Source organism: Silene latifolia, chromosome 3 (assembly GCF_048544455.1).
Source record: "Silene latifolia isolate original U9 population chromosome 3, ASM4854445v1, whole genome shotgun sequence".
Taxonomy (NCBI): Eukaryota; Viridiplantae; Streptophyta; class Magnoliopsida; order Caryophyllales; family Caryophyllaceae; genus Silene; species Silene latifolia.
In genome coordinates this window covers 103,136,924-103,152,583 of record NC_133528.1, presented here as the reverse complement: position 1 = coordinate 103,152,583, position 15,660 = coordinate 103,136,924, and the positions used below count along the sequence as shown (strand labels likewise).

Below are 15,660 nucleotides of genomic sequence, written 5' to 3'. Positions count from 1 at the left end.
CATTACCATCGAATTAACAATAATGACAAATAGATAATTAAAACTAAACATGACGATAGAAATAATAAGGATTGAATTAAAGCAATTATGATAACAATTAAAAGAGGGAAGGAATTTAAGCAATAAATAAGATCAAAGATAAAAGTAGAATAAAAATACCAATCGCAAAATCCGATTCCGAGTAGCAAAGTGTAAAGGAAGAACAAAAATCCAAGAACAGTAGACTTAGGTAGAGTAAAACGAACGTGAGAAGAGAGAGCCAGTAACGTAGTCCCTCCCCTCCATCTTATACGAAAAATCCATCCTAAAACCTAATCTATGGACTAATTACAAAAGCCCATAAAATAATTAGGCGGGAATTAACTAAAACAGGACAAACCACTCGATCGAGCAGAAATAAACTACTCGATCGAGCAAATGAACACCAAACCACTCGATCGAGTGGTAATAAACCACTCGATCGAGCACTTCTTGCAAAACCTCCTCGATTGACTCCTTAAACTGCTCGATCGATCAATCTTGAGTATATGAAGCATTCGATCGAGCAGAAAACTACTCGATCGAGCTATATAGGCACGCTAGACTTTGAAATGCCTTCCGAAACCAGTTCACGCGTCTCCAAAATGTTAGATTCCAAGCTCCGGCTCCTTATTCTCCATGAATGCATGCAATTGGGACAAATTAGGCTCGATTTAACTCCTCTTCGGTTAATTCCTGCAAATTATATAAAACGAACCAAAGTAGGATATTCGGGGGCATTTTGATGTGACCATAATTAGCGCATATTAAGCCCCCGAATTAGCCTTGTTCCCATGCTTTTTAGTGCATATTTGGGTCATTTCTTATCTTTAGTTCTTTGTTTTGCATATTCTTTGAGATTTTGATCCCTTGGTAGGAAAGGAGTAAGAATCTTGCATTTTCATGGCAAAACAAGACTAAATTGATCGAATTCAATGACCAAGCATCAAGGAGAGACAAGATTAGAAGGCCTTTGTACATACTATAGTAGAAGAGCAATGTTGAGAAAGGATCCTTGAGTCCCCAAGGAAATCCCCAAGGAATTTATGAAGAAAAGGGAAGAAAAGAAGAAGATATGTTGCTGAGTGACAATCCGAGCGGATTGTCACCAATCCGTCCGTCCCGCAGCAGCACAATCCGAGCGGCTTTGCTCTATTCCGCTCGGATTCCACCTCCACAATCCGCCCGGATTCCCCTGAATCCGCTCGGATTCCAACGCTAGAATCCGCCCGTCCCGACCTTATTCCGCCCGGATTCGGCTCCAAAGACGAATTGTCTTCTCCAAGCTACGAAGAAAGAAGCCCTTCTCTCAAAAAATACCGGGTCCTCCTTGCTCAATCTAAAAAGTGTAATTACTAGTTTAGCCCTTAGTTAACCCTAATGCATCCTCCCTAATTTCCACTATAAATACCCCATTAGTCTAATTAGAGGAGCATGTTCTTCTTATCAATAATTAGTGTAGTTAATATCAATCAAATCTCTCTTTAATATTGTAATCAAGTATTAATCAAGTTTTAATCCAAGTTTTAGTTATTTAATCTCTCTTTTGTTCATCCTTTATTTTGGGTAATTGAAGATTATTTGGGTTATTGTTGGGAGATTGACAACCTCTCAATCAAGCATTCAAGTACTTCTTTTATCTTTGCTTTATTATTGGAATCATTAGTAGGTATAATCTCTTAATCCCTTTTTAATTATTGTTAATTACTTTCATTTATTCATCATGTTTCATATTGTTGGTATGATTGACAACCTTGCTAGCATGATCAACATGATAATGAGTGAGTAGTCTCTTAGCTAGGGTTAATGGGTGATTAGGGGAAACCAATATGGGGAATGATTCATGCTTAAATTAATATGCTTTCATGTTTTATTTGCTTGCTTGTTTTGATCTCAACTCATGCACGTGTTATATTTGATGAAATGCTAAGCCTATGAATCCTTGCATTTACTATCATCTTCTATCTTTTCAATGAGACTTGTAAGACATAACCCAACTCGAGTCTCATTAGACCATGCATGTTGTTGAGTAGGGAAGATTAAGTCGACTTGTAGGTGTTGTACAATCTAATCGATTCGGCTCCGGGACCCAAACTTTCCTAGGATTGTAAGATATAACCCAACTCAATCCATCACAACAATAATTGCTTGCTTATAATTTGAGAACATGTTTGTATGATCATATCCCATGATTCCCCTATGATCCCATGATACCCTAGTGCCTTTAATCAATTGTTTACACCCCTTTAATTCATCTTGCTTGTTTATTTTCATTGCTATTTTAGTTTAGTGACCTTCTACATCAACCCAATTTGTGACACCCCTTAGACACCTCTTGTTGCAATAGAAATCTCATTTCAATACCCGTCCCTTGGGATCCGACCTTTACTTGCCTCTTTACTAATTGTAGAGTTGTTTGTGAAGTTATAAATTGTGTTTTGATTCGACCGTGACCCAACGACCACATCTTAAATTGTGAACACGAAAAGGACTCGCATAAAAAATGGCGCCGTTGCCGGGGACGGTGTTTGTTTGATTTAGATTTCTTTTAATTGTTATTAGTTGTGTCTTTCTTCGCCTTGAGGAAGTAAAAATCCTCAAGGTTTGTTCTAATTATTTTCGAGTTGTTTGATATTTTGCATGTCTAGAAGGTTACAAGGTGATTTGTTACTTTTTGACCGTGAAATCGAAAGAACCTTGACGAACAATAAGAGACTTGTTAGGAGGAATTTACGAGGTATTAGTGAAGTTGTTCAACCCACTAGTGAGTTTGTCAATCCTTTCGCAATAGAAGGAGAAGAGAACCCATTACACAATACCCCACAAAATCCACCTACAATGCCTAAATTCTCGTCACACTCCGTACCCACCGAGGAGAATCTACCAAATGGTACTCCTACACCGCAACATCTAACCGAAAATTTTATTGCCAAGTCCGCCTTCATCCAATTAGTTGAGAGGAGCCAATTTGGGGGGATGCCTAGTGAGGACCCTCTTTCTCATATGGAAACCTTTTGCGACTATTGTGATGCAATCTCTCAAACGGGCGTGACTCAAGATCAAATTAGATGGGTCTTATTTCCTTTTTCCTTAATCGGCACCGCGAAGCAATGGTTGAAGGGCCTTGATAAGGCCACCCTTGGAATAGATTCTTGGAAGAAGTTGGCTCTAGCTTTCTACAAAAAATTCTACCCACCGGAAAAGACTAACATGCTAAGAGCTCAAATTACGGGTTTTAAGCAAAGGGATGAAGAGACTTTGTATGAAGCTTGGGAGCGATTTAAGGGAATTTGTCGCTCATGTCCTCACCATGGACTTAGCGAATGGTTTTTGGTACAACAATTTTGGAATGGTTTATATGAAGATTCTAGGAACATTCTCAATATGGGATCAAATGGAATGTTCACCGAAGTTGATGACAATCAAACATGGAACAAGATTGAGGAAATGGCGGTCCATAACTCACAATATAGTAGACCTCGCAAGGCTACTAGAGGAGGAAAGCATGAAGTGGACTCCGTTACTCAATTGGGTGCTCAACTTAGTGCTCACATTGACACAATCAACTTGAAGTTTGAACAAGCTATGGCTAGACTTGAGGAAAACTCAAAATCATCAAAGCATCATGTTAATGCCATGACGGCATCCTCATCAATCCCAAGTGGGATATGTGAGAATTGTGGAACTTTGGGACATAACCAAGGTGAATGTAGGGGAACAAATGAACAAGTGAATGCTTTCCAAGCATACAAGAGTGGTACCCCTTATTCCAACTTTTACAATGAAAACACCAAATTCCATCCAAATCTCTCATACAAAAGCCAAAATGTTCAAAACCCTCAAACAACATACACTCCACCACCCATGAGAAACCAAAATCAAAGACCTTTTTACAATCAAAACCAAGGTTACCAAAATCAAAATCCATACAATCACCAAAATGACCAAGGTTTTGATGTCCAAAAAGCGGTCCTCCAAATGCAAAAGAATCAACAAGAATTTTTCACTCAAATGCAAAAAGATAGCCAAGCAAAGGAAACCACCATCAACAACATTCTAGCTCACACCAAGATGTTGGAAACACAATTGACTCAACTAGCATCTTCAAGCTCACAAAGACAAAAGGGGCAATTACCACCTCAAAGTAATCCCCCTAGACATGAAACGGTTAGTGCCATTCACTTGAGAAGTGGTACAAGGTATGAAGCACCGAAGAAGCAAGTTGAGGATGAAGTTGTGGAAGCTAGTGAAAAGGAAGAAATTGTGCAAAACTCCAAAGATGGAGAATCATCAAAAGAAGAAAGTTCAAAGAAAAATGAAGACAAGGCCAAGGAGAAGGATCCCATTGTGATTAGACTCCCTTTTCCAAGTCGTCAAGCCAAGCCCAAATTTGATGATCAACTTGGAAAGTTCATGGAAATTGTGAAGAATTTGGAAGTCTCAATTCCTTTCACGGAATTAATCAATCACGTGCCGGCCTATGCGAAATACATGAAAGATATCCTCACAAAGAAGAAGTCGATCCGGAAGCTTGAGACTATCGCCTTCACTAAGGTGAGTAGTGCAATACTTCAAGGGAGTTCACCTCCAAAGTTAAAGGATCCGGGAAGCTTCTCAATACCGTGTACCATTGGCGACACGACGATCAACAAAGCCTTATGTGATCTAGGGGCTAGTGTGAGTGTCATGCCGTACTCGGTGAGTAAAAGGTTGGGGATGGGAGAGCTTAAATGCACCAATATCACACTCCAAATGGCCGATAGATCGACGAAGACACCATTAGGGATATGGGAAGATGTCCCCGTGCGAATTGGGAAGTTTTTCATCCCGGTAGACTTTGTCATTGTTGATATGGAGGAAGATTCCAACATTCCAATCATCCTAGGAAGACCTTTCCTACACACCGCGGGTGCGGTGATTGATGTGAAACATGGTGAGCTCACTCTAGAAGTGGGAGATGAAAGCATAACTTTTAATCTTGACAAGACTATGAGAGCTCCTCGTTTGCATGAACCATGTTTCATGATTGATCATTATAGCCGAAAGGATGAAAGGAAGAAATCGGAACTCCAATGGAAGAAGAAAATTGAAGATGCTCCATTCAAAGAGCAAGTGAATTGTGACAAGGAGAGCTTGCAAAGCTCATCAAAATCAATCAAGGAAGAAGAGGATGGCCTCATTGGCCAAGAGAAGAAATTGGGAGAGTTGTCTCCATCTAAGCAAGAGATTTTCAATGATCAACTCAATGAAGTTTGTGGTCTTTGGGACGACGAATTTGAAGGGATTTTTAATCCCTACATTGGTAATGCCATCGATCAAGACCAACAACAAAGGCCAAGGTCTATTGAAAACCTCTACCATGATAATGAACAAGCCTTTGATTACTTCTTCAAGGTGTTGAGCAACATCAACAACACCTTGGACATGCCCCCTTGACATCTCATCAAGAATGAGAGTTTGGTGGAGTCCTCCCTAAACCACCACTTGTAAATATTTCTAACTCCCTAACCTACATTTCAATTCTTGTATTGCATTTTTGTCATCTTTGGATTTTTATTTACTTTGATCAAAATAATTGTCATGTTTGAGAGAAGTGAGGGAGGGACTAACAATTTCAATTGATGTGTAGTGATTTTAGCTTAGTGTGGGGATGACAATTGCCTAGGCTATCCATGCCTAGTAGTGCCCCCACAATGACGAACACAAGACTTGAAGAAAGAATAGAAGAATGATAAGGGAAATGCATTGTGCACGGATGGAACTGAATCCGTGTACACAGGGGAAGAATCCGAGCGGATTCCACAGAATCCGCCCGTCTTAAAGAATCCGAGCGTACTGCAGAAAATCCGCTCGTCCTGAACTGAGCTGAATTTAGAAAATTTCTTGACTGTGACTGAATCCGGGCGTCCTGAGCAAGAATCCGCCCGTCTTGAAGAATCCGCCCGTCTTGAAAAAAAGACGTCCGTCTTTGCAGCTGAGGAAAACAAGCAAAATTTTTCGGATCAAATCCGTCCGTCTTCGTGCAAATCCGCCCGTCCCGTGTCAAGCAAATCCGAGCGTCTTCATCAGAATCCGCCCGTCTTTAGGCGAGTTTTGTAAAGCCCGAAAAGAGCGAGAATCCGCACGGATTAGGCAGAATCCGCACGGATTGCCCCTGCAGATTCGAAAATTTCGGTCTCTTTAAAACCCCTCCCACCTTCATTCATTCATTCATAAACACTACCCACAACATCAAAACCCTCATCTTCTCCATCACAAAAACAAAAACCCTCAACAACATTAACCAAAAACAAATCAAATCATCCTTCCAACAACAAATCAATCAATACTTCTTCAATAAAAATCCAAACCAAGCACAAAATCTTCAACCTTTGAGTCGATTTTTGATTTCATAAAGGCAAAGCCTTTCACCTTCAAATCGATTTGGGTATACTACAAATTGAAGATTTTTCATTCTTTTCTTGGTTAGTTCATCAATGGCAAGGACTAAGGGAGCAACAAAGGCAACAAAGGCACCAAAGGCTAAGGCACTCTCACAAAGGCAAAAGGCTCTTCAAACAAAGAAAGCATTGGCTATGGTGGTAGCAACACCAAACTTGGAAGTGCAACAACAACAACAACCTTCTATGGGAGCAACAACACCTTCTACTCCGGAAATCGATCAACTTTTGCATTATCCGGAGGTAACTTTTATTTCCGATACCCATAGAAATACCTTTGTCAAGTTTGCTATGAAGTCATTACAATCCACCAAATTTATATGTGAAGATACCTTAGAAAAATTGGATGTTCTTGAGCAAACTAGAGCCTTTTTCAATGCCATGGGGTTGAAGAAATTGTTTGAAACAAAGGAATTGACATACCCCTCCCTTACCTTGGAATTTTTGAGTTCCTTGAAAGTCACCAAAGTTGAGAATAGGGAGAATCTCGAGTTTCGTCTAGCTAATGTTAGTAGACGCATTACCTTTAGGGAATTGAGTGAAATTTTGGGTCTTAGTGATGAACCGCGTTATTTCAAGAATTATGGAAAGTATGACCCCGAACCTCTTTGGGAGGCAATCTCCGGGAAGAAATTTGAGGATTTTCATGCGAGTCATGCTCTTTTGGTCCACCATCCGGGCATAAGAGTATGGCACAAGGTCGTGGGTAACACCATAATTGCTAGAAAAGATACCAACCATTCACAAAACTTGATTTTATTCTCCTTGAATCGGCTTTGAACATCGGAAGAGTGCACACCAAGCCTTACAATTCTTTGAGGCTCTTGGTAGATAGATGGCTCAACATTAATTGTGGGAAGAAGGGCACTACCGTTATTGTCAATGGCGGCCTAGTCACTATCCTAGCTAAGCACTTTGATCCTAACTTCAATAAGGATAACAAGTACAAAGCAAAGGAGGGTGGCCATCTTGTTGATATGCACACTATGATACACAAGTTCAAGTGGGTTGCCCATAACCCCCTTGACACTAAGTATGGATGGCTCACTAGTGAAGCTAGATCGTTCACCTTGCCTTCAAAGATTTGTCGTCTAAGCGTCCGCCGGACCAATTATCTACTTCCCCTTTCTAAAGAGGCCGAGTATATCATTTAACAACAAAAGGGTGATCTTGAAACCCCCTCCTCTTCCATTGTCATACCACCTTACCCATTTGAGTATGAAGAGTTCAAGCCGGAAGGAGTTGAAGCTAGAAAAGATTATGTGACTCTTCTCATGCAAGCAATGCACAAGCAAGCCTATGAAGATCGGAAAAATGCTTATTTGGCTCAATATCCACCCCTCCTACACTTAGCTAGGCAAGGACTACTTGATCCATCTTGTCCTTTGCCTAGTTGGGCGGATAGAGAAGTCCTATTTCCGGGTGCATCTAGGGTCGTTTTGGGTGACAATGAGGTTGTTGGTAATAATGAAGAAGAAGATGATGATGAGGAAGAAGCAAGTGAAGAAGAAAAGGATGGTGAAGATGATGATGAGCAAGATGAGGAAGAAAGTGAAGAAGCAAATGACAAGGGAAGTGGCAATGTGACCACTTCTAATGAGGGAAGTGATGGTGATAGCATGATGGAAGATTAGCAAGCCTTGGAGACTCCTACCCTCTCATGGTTTGTCTATTTATCTCTTTGTATTTTATTTAATTTTGATCATTGTTAGAGTAGTCCTAGCACCATTAGAGGACTCACACCTCGGTACCATTGAGGTGTTCTCATTTTATTGTTCCCATTTTCAAAATCCAAAATGACAAATTAGTTTCATGCATAGCATAGTGTGTGCATGAACTACACCCATCCTTGGACATTAGCAATAGTGTCTCACTCGGTTTGGGGAAGTTAATGCATACACAACGGGAGGTAATCTAAATTATCCTCTCCGTCATAACAAAAACCATGCATCATATAGTGTAGCTTAGTGTAGATTGCATTTAGTATAGAAATCATGCATCATCTTTGCATAATTTCCATCATTTTGGCCATTGAGGACAATGCCCATATTAGTGTGCGGATGGGAATTCTAACATTTAACTCTTATTCAAAAATCCAAAAAAAATTGAAAAATCTCAAAAATCATAAAAATTTGAAAATTGAAAACCCCAAAAACATGTTTATTTCTTTTTGTAAGTCTTGTATATATTGTCTTGTATATATTGTGTTTGTTCTATTCTTGCTCACATTGATTGACTACGCCACATCCGAGACATGAGGATATTGAAGACCGCATGGTATGATCTTCCCAATCTCCTTTTTCCTCTTTATGTTGATGACTATGTGGCTTTATTTTGATTGATGCGGTATAACAATGTGAACTTAGGACTCGCATTTAGTTTATATGTCATATAGTTGATATAATCACTTGGATTAGGATGTTTATATTAGTTGCATCATGGCATGTAGTTGCATGTTAGAAATGTTTTGAAAAATGCCTATTTGGGAACTTTGACAAGAGCAACTAAGCCATTACAAATACTTGTTCAACTTAAGACTTTGCCTACTAGAATGGTTGTAAAACACCCTAGATAGTGTCATACTAGTGTCTTTTGACCCATGACCCAAAGCCTAGTTAAGGGTTTGCATGTGAGTCACCTATCCAACCCCGTGATGCGATGTGGACTTGGTTAACTTGTCTAGGTGACCTTGTTTGACCTTGTGGTAAGGCAACCCAAAAATATTTTCTATCAATAAGCTTGAAGGGCTCATTTCAAAGAAATTTTGTCATGTGGAAGTAATGTAATTTCAAGGAAACCTCAAATGTTATGAATTGTTGAAAGTTCAGAAATTTAAGTTGTTTTGATGGAGGCGTACCACTTCGATGTGCTTTGGTGCGGGATCCATTGAATTGGGCCCCCATACGGTTGTGAATTCGGCCGCCCAGAGACAGAGTTACTATCACCCCGAAAAGCTATTGTCTAGAGGTTAACCGGTTGCCTAATAAGCGATTGGCGAAAGCAAAGGACACTAGCCCGGAAGGGACAAACCCCATCTTAAATTTTTGAAATGTGAAAGTGAAATGAGGACAATTTTGAATACTAGTCATATCCACCCGTTGTGAATAAAGATTTGAGCATTTCATTCCCAAAAAGCCTTTTGCCAAGCCACTTGGTCGAGTTTGGGACGATCCATGACCTTTACTTTTGTAGAGAATTCGAGACTTGTCATGTCATATGCTACTAGCATCATAGGGATCATCATTCCACCACCATCCGATCGCTCTTGACGAAAGCATTTGGAAATTGAGGACGAAAGTAGTCTAGTTTAACACCATTTGGAGGTGATTTAGTGCCATCCTCTTAGACTTAGTAATTTGTTGAACTAGTATTTGTGAAGGATTACATGCTCTTAAATTTGTTCCTCTTTAGTGCCTCCGCCACTTGATGAGGGAGTGGCTATTCTTTTTGTAGATGCATCCATTATGTGATTTTGTGTGCTTAATGTTTGGATGTGTCGCCATTTTGGCAAGACCCACCTTGCCTTGCAAGAAGGCATCCTACCTCATGGTTGTCTTGTTGTGAGTTGAAGGGGCGGAGTGAGACCCGCTAATTGTCTCATATCGGCTATATTATTAGGATAGGTTAGTATTGGTCCTAGTCTTTGTCACCTCTTTACTCGGGACGAGCAAAGGTTCGGTTTGGGGATATTTGATGTGACCATAATTAGCGCATATTTAGCCCCCGAATTAGCCTTGTTCCCATGCTTTTTAGTGCATATTTGGGTCATTTCTTATCTTTAGTTCTTTGTTTTGCATATTCTTTGAGATTTTGATCCCTTGGTAGGAAAGGAGTAAGAATCTTACATTTTCATGGCAAAACAAGACTAAATTGATCGAATTCAATGACCAAGCATCAAGGAGAGACAAGATTAGAAGGCCTTTGTACATACTATAGTAGAAGAGCAATGTTGAGAAAGGAACCTTGAGTCCCCAAGGAAATCCCCAAGGAATTTATGAAGAAAAGGGAAGAAAAGAAGAAGATATGTTGCTGAGTGACAATCCGAGCGGATTGTCACCAATCCGTCCGTCCCGCAGCAGCACAATCCGAGCGGCTTTGCCCTATTCCGCTCGGATTCCACCTCCACAATCCGCCCGGATTCCAACGCCAGAATCCGCCCGTCCCGACCTTATTTCGCCCGGATTCGGCTCCAGCACGAATTGTCTTCTCCAAGCTACGAAGAAAGAAGCCCTTCTCTCAAAAAATACCGGGTCCTCCTTGCTCAATCTAATAAGTGTAATTACTAGTTTAGCCCTTAGTTAACCCTAATGCATCCTCCCTAATTTCCACTATAAATACCCCATTAGTCTAATTAGAGGAGCATGTTCTTCTTATCAATAATTAGTGTAGTTAATATCAATCAAATCTCTCTTTAATATTGTAATCAAGTATTAATCAAGTTTTAATCCAAGTTTTAGTTATTTAATCTCTCTTTTGTTCATCCTTTATTTTGGGTAATTGAAGATTATTTGGGTTATTGTTGGGAGATTGACAACCTCTCAATCAAGCATTCAAGTACTTCTTTTATCTTTGCTTTATTATTGGAATCATTAGTAGGTATAATCTCTTAATCCCTTTTTAATTATTGTTAATTACTTTCATTTATTCATCATGTTTCATATTGTTGGTATGATTGACAACCTTGCTAGCATGATCAACATGATAATGAGTGAGTAGTCTCTTAGCTAGGGTTAATGGGTGATTAGGGGAAACCAATACGGGGAATGATTCATGCTTAAATTAATATGCTTTCATGTTTTATTTGCTTGCTTGTTTTGATCTCAACTCATGCACGTGTTATATTTGATGAAATGCTAAGCCTATGAATCCTTGCAGTTACTATCATCTTCTATCTTTTCAATGAGACTTGTAAGACATAACCCAACTCGAGTCTCATTAGACCATACATGTTGTTGAGTAGGGAAGATTAAGTCGACTTGTAGGTGTTGTACAATCTAATCGATTCGGACCCAAACTTTCCTAGGATTGTAAGATATAACCTAACTCAATCCATCACAACAATAATTGCTTGCTTATAATTTGAGAACATGTTTGTATGATCATATCCCATGATTCCCCTATGATCCCATGACACCCTAGTGCCTTTAATCAATTGTTTACACCCCTTTAATTCATCTTGCTTGTTTATTTTCATTGCTATTTTAGTTTAGTGACCTTCTACATCAACCCAATTTGTGACACCCCTTAGACACCGCTAGTTGCAATAGAAATCTCATTTCAATACCCGTCCCTTGGGATCCGACATTTACTTGCCTCTTTACTAATTGTAGAGTTGTTTGTGAAGTTATAAATTGTGTTTTGATTCGACCGTGACCCAACGACCACATCTTAAATTGTGAACACGAAACGGACTCGCATCACATTTGTAGCTAGATGCTACATAAAAAGTACAGAAATGCGTGTGAAAATGAGGTGAAAACCTTATATAAAAGACACGCATCAAATCTCCCCAAACCAAACCTTTGCTTGTCCCCAAGCAAATATGAATGCAACTAGGAAATAACAGTGGAACGGGACCAACGCATCAGCTACAAATCATCCACTAGAAACGATTGGTAGCCTAGTCCAGCACAATGCAACACAGTTATTTTAATGTAATATCAAAGTTATTTTAATACGGTAAGTCAGTTATTGTATTATTGAAATCCAGTTATTCAAATACTAGATATTGAATGATATCATGAATGGAAACCTACATGCAATTACTGTGATATTATGTAGTTGTTATTATAACGACAAAATAAGTAACAATATGAAAACAATCTATATGCAATCAGTAATTTTAACAAAAAACTTATCAACCTAATAACAACAGTTATTATATCAGCATTATGTCACAAATTTATACCTGAATTCATCGTTGTTTGATTATCAGCAATATTATCAAGCAGAGTAAGAGTTTGATCGTTTGAATTCAGCATCGTTGAAGCTGAAAATAATGGACAAAACACGTAAATCAAGTCAAAATTTGTTATTTGATTTAATTACTGTAGTTATTCGATTATTAAATAAGAAATCGGAAGAAAAATCAATACCTTCGGTCGAATTTGAAGAATTAGGGTTTTTGAAGAAAAATTGATGAACAAATTGATAGTTTCAATTGAGAAAATCAAAATAGTGAATCAATTGTTTGTAAAATTATGGATTCACACAAAAAATTTGAAGAATTGATGAATTTGTTGATCATGAATTGTGTTTTTGTTGCGTGTTTTTGTTGATCAAAAATTAATCGAAGAAACAGAGTGTTTTGATCAAAAGTAGAGAGAGAAAGGGGAAGAAAGAGAGAGAAACAGCAGGAGATTAATGACGTCGCAAAATTTGATGATTGGGTTTTGTCAACTCATTTGCTTATATATGCTGGGGAAACTCACGAAAAGTGGCAAACTCACCGGATCTTACCTCTATATATATATATATATATATATATATATATATATATATATATATATATATATATATATATATATATATATACAAGAATGGATCATGTGAGTATGACTCATATATTTGAGGATTGAGGATTAATACTAGCCATCAAATCTAAGCGATCCAACATCTATTATTTAACGCGGATAATTAAGGATATTATGGTAATTTGAGGAGCGGGTATAAAACCTTCGTATTCCGTCGAAATCAATCATTCTCGCCCAATTCGTTTCTCTCTCTATTACTTTCTACCTTTTTCTACGTTTTCTCCCATGGAATCCCTAATTTCCTAATCGCAAATGTTAGGTATGATTTCTTATGTTTTTCGTTTTTCTTCTTCTGATTTTGTTAAAATCCTATTATTTTAAATACCTTTGTTTTATTGTAAGTGATTTATACTATATTATGATTTTGATTTCGAATTTTGCAGATGACCATTGCAAGTTTCATGATTTTTTTGCGATGCGACATTGGATTGAACGTATCATAAAACAAATTGAAATCAGGTATAAAAATTCTAATTATTTGGTAGATTCGAGTTTTGAATAAATTTATTCATACAAATCCCCTTTCTTCTGTTGTAGTTATGATTAATTTGATTCTACATTTAAATTTTAAACACTTTGAGGCGATCAATTAATAAGCGAAGTTTGGTATAATTTGAGTAGCCTAATTAATCTAAGGTGTCAAACATGTGAATTTCTTTATGTATGTTATATGCCCAATCTAATTGAAGTTATTGAATTTTATAATCACTTTCTGATATTGTCGCAATTAAATATTAACTTAGAGGTCATGATATCAGTTAATCAGTCTATATTTGTGATCTATAGTACATTATTGAGCCATAGAACTTTTGCTATTTAGTTGAATCTTGTCAATTCCAGGGGATCATTAAGTTTATCATTCAAATATCTCACCTCTTTGAATTGTAAGCATTTTCTTTTCATTCCATGTATTCGTTTTCTTTTTTTGCCTTTTATTTCTTATACTGAGTAAGAATTCAATTCTAATTTCTATGCTAATTTTGAAGAATATTTTTGATGATATTACGGGCTTGTTATTTCAGTTTTACTTACGGCTTCAAACCTAGTTTGCATTATTATCTATGAGATGTCGCTTACATACTGTTCCTAGGATGTGCTATGTGCTGCATGTAAGTATGCCAGTTTCGAGCTGAGCTATATTGTAATCTTGAGAATTGAGGATGATGCACATTTTTAGTAACTAGAGGAGAGTAAATGAGCGCAGGTCGGAGATTTGGCAAGGGTTAGCATGATTATTACGAAGTATAATTTAAACACTAGACCATGCCTGCAAGTAAGAGGAGAATAGTGATTGTTTGCATTTGTTACACCAATTGTTTTAATGATCATGTTGCTCTGAAGTACTTTTTTATTTTTTTTCAATAGAAAGGATAAAACAGTTATTGCATTTATGATGACGGGTCAAGACGCTATTCATTATAATTGGTGCTAGACGTTGTATAAATCCTCCATTTTCAAATGGAGAATAGGATTAACAATGTTCATGGTATGCTGATATACGCGATGTTTTATTGATTTGATGATTTTGTACTTGTTGAAGTAAGATGAGTAAAATGTTTTGTAGAATTACGCTATTTTGTTCTTCCTCTAGTTGCAAGTTTGTCATATCAGATAAAATAGTGTTCTATGGGATGCGTTATTAGAAGATAAATGGTAAAGTGCATTGTATAGAAAGTTTAATTTGTTATCGAGTATGGACTAATTTGTGTCGTCATTTTATGTGCACTCATCAAACTACACTTTGTGCTTCTTGACTTCTTGTATTGTGAAGTAACTGAGTATTTGTGCATTTTAGAGATAAACTATATCGATCAGCTGAATACTAGAAGCAATAAGTACATTAGTTTCGAGTATCTGTGTACTAATTCGCATACATCTAAGTATCTGACATTACTTTGGATGTTGTATCAAGTTTATATTTGATCTCTAGAATTACTGTTTAATACTAATGTCTTTGTTCAGTGTTGATTTTGTGGCAGCTATATTGATTCACTATAATGCATTGTTTATGCAGGTTATCGTTCAAGCTAACGCGATATAAGAATCCAGAGTCTCTCTACTTTAAGTGTGTAGCTGATGCTAAAGCATGGACTCGCACCAAGTCTATAATCTGGTCTTTACAATGCAAATTATGCATTTGATGTTACAACTGCAGAAGCCTAACATTATTCATGAGTCAAGGTTTCAGGAAATATATTCAGGAACAATTGTCGGGCCAGTTTGAGTTAATTTGGGCCAGCCAATATGTAGAAGAAACAAATTGTGAGAAGTAAACGACGGGGAAATGGTTCAAAAAAGACAATTTAAGACCTCTGTATGTTTTGTAAACGAAACGCCATTTCGGGTAATATCGATTTTGAAGGCATTTCAGAGAGTGAATGTGAACATATAGAGCCCTCTCATCATTTGAGTTAGTTGTTCCTCACACTAACGGATAACACAGCCGGGACTTTTTAACTAGAAGTAGAGATAGATGAAGCAATTAGAATGACAACTAGATATGTTGGACAAAAAATTGTAATTAGAAGTACATGGATGTAATTATGGTAGAACTTATTTCATTCGTTTCTCAATCCTCAATTATTTCTGGTGTAGGTGAATATTGTATCTCAAAGATTACAAAAGTAGTTATGGCTAAACAAATTCTTTGTGCTCTGATATAATTCTTG

General features: G+C 37.6%; 1 non-coding gene across 1 annotated transcript; it reads right to left on the bottom strand.

Annotated features, from left to right (window-relative positions):
* Positions 1 to 3,228: 3,228 nt before the first annotated feature.
* On the bottom strand, positions 3,229 to 3,335 carry LOC141650617 (small nucleolar RNA R71). The gene has a single exon (XR_012546639.1). It is a non-coding gene; the product is annotated as a small nucleolar RNA R71 (small nucleolar RNA).
* Positions 3,336 to 15,660: the final 12,325 nt, after the last annotated feature.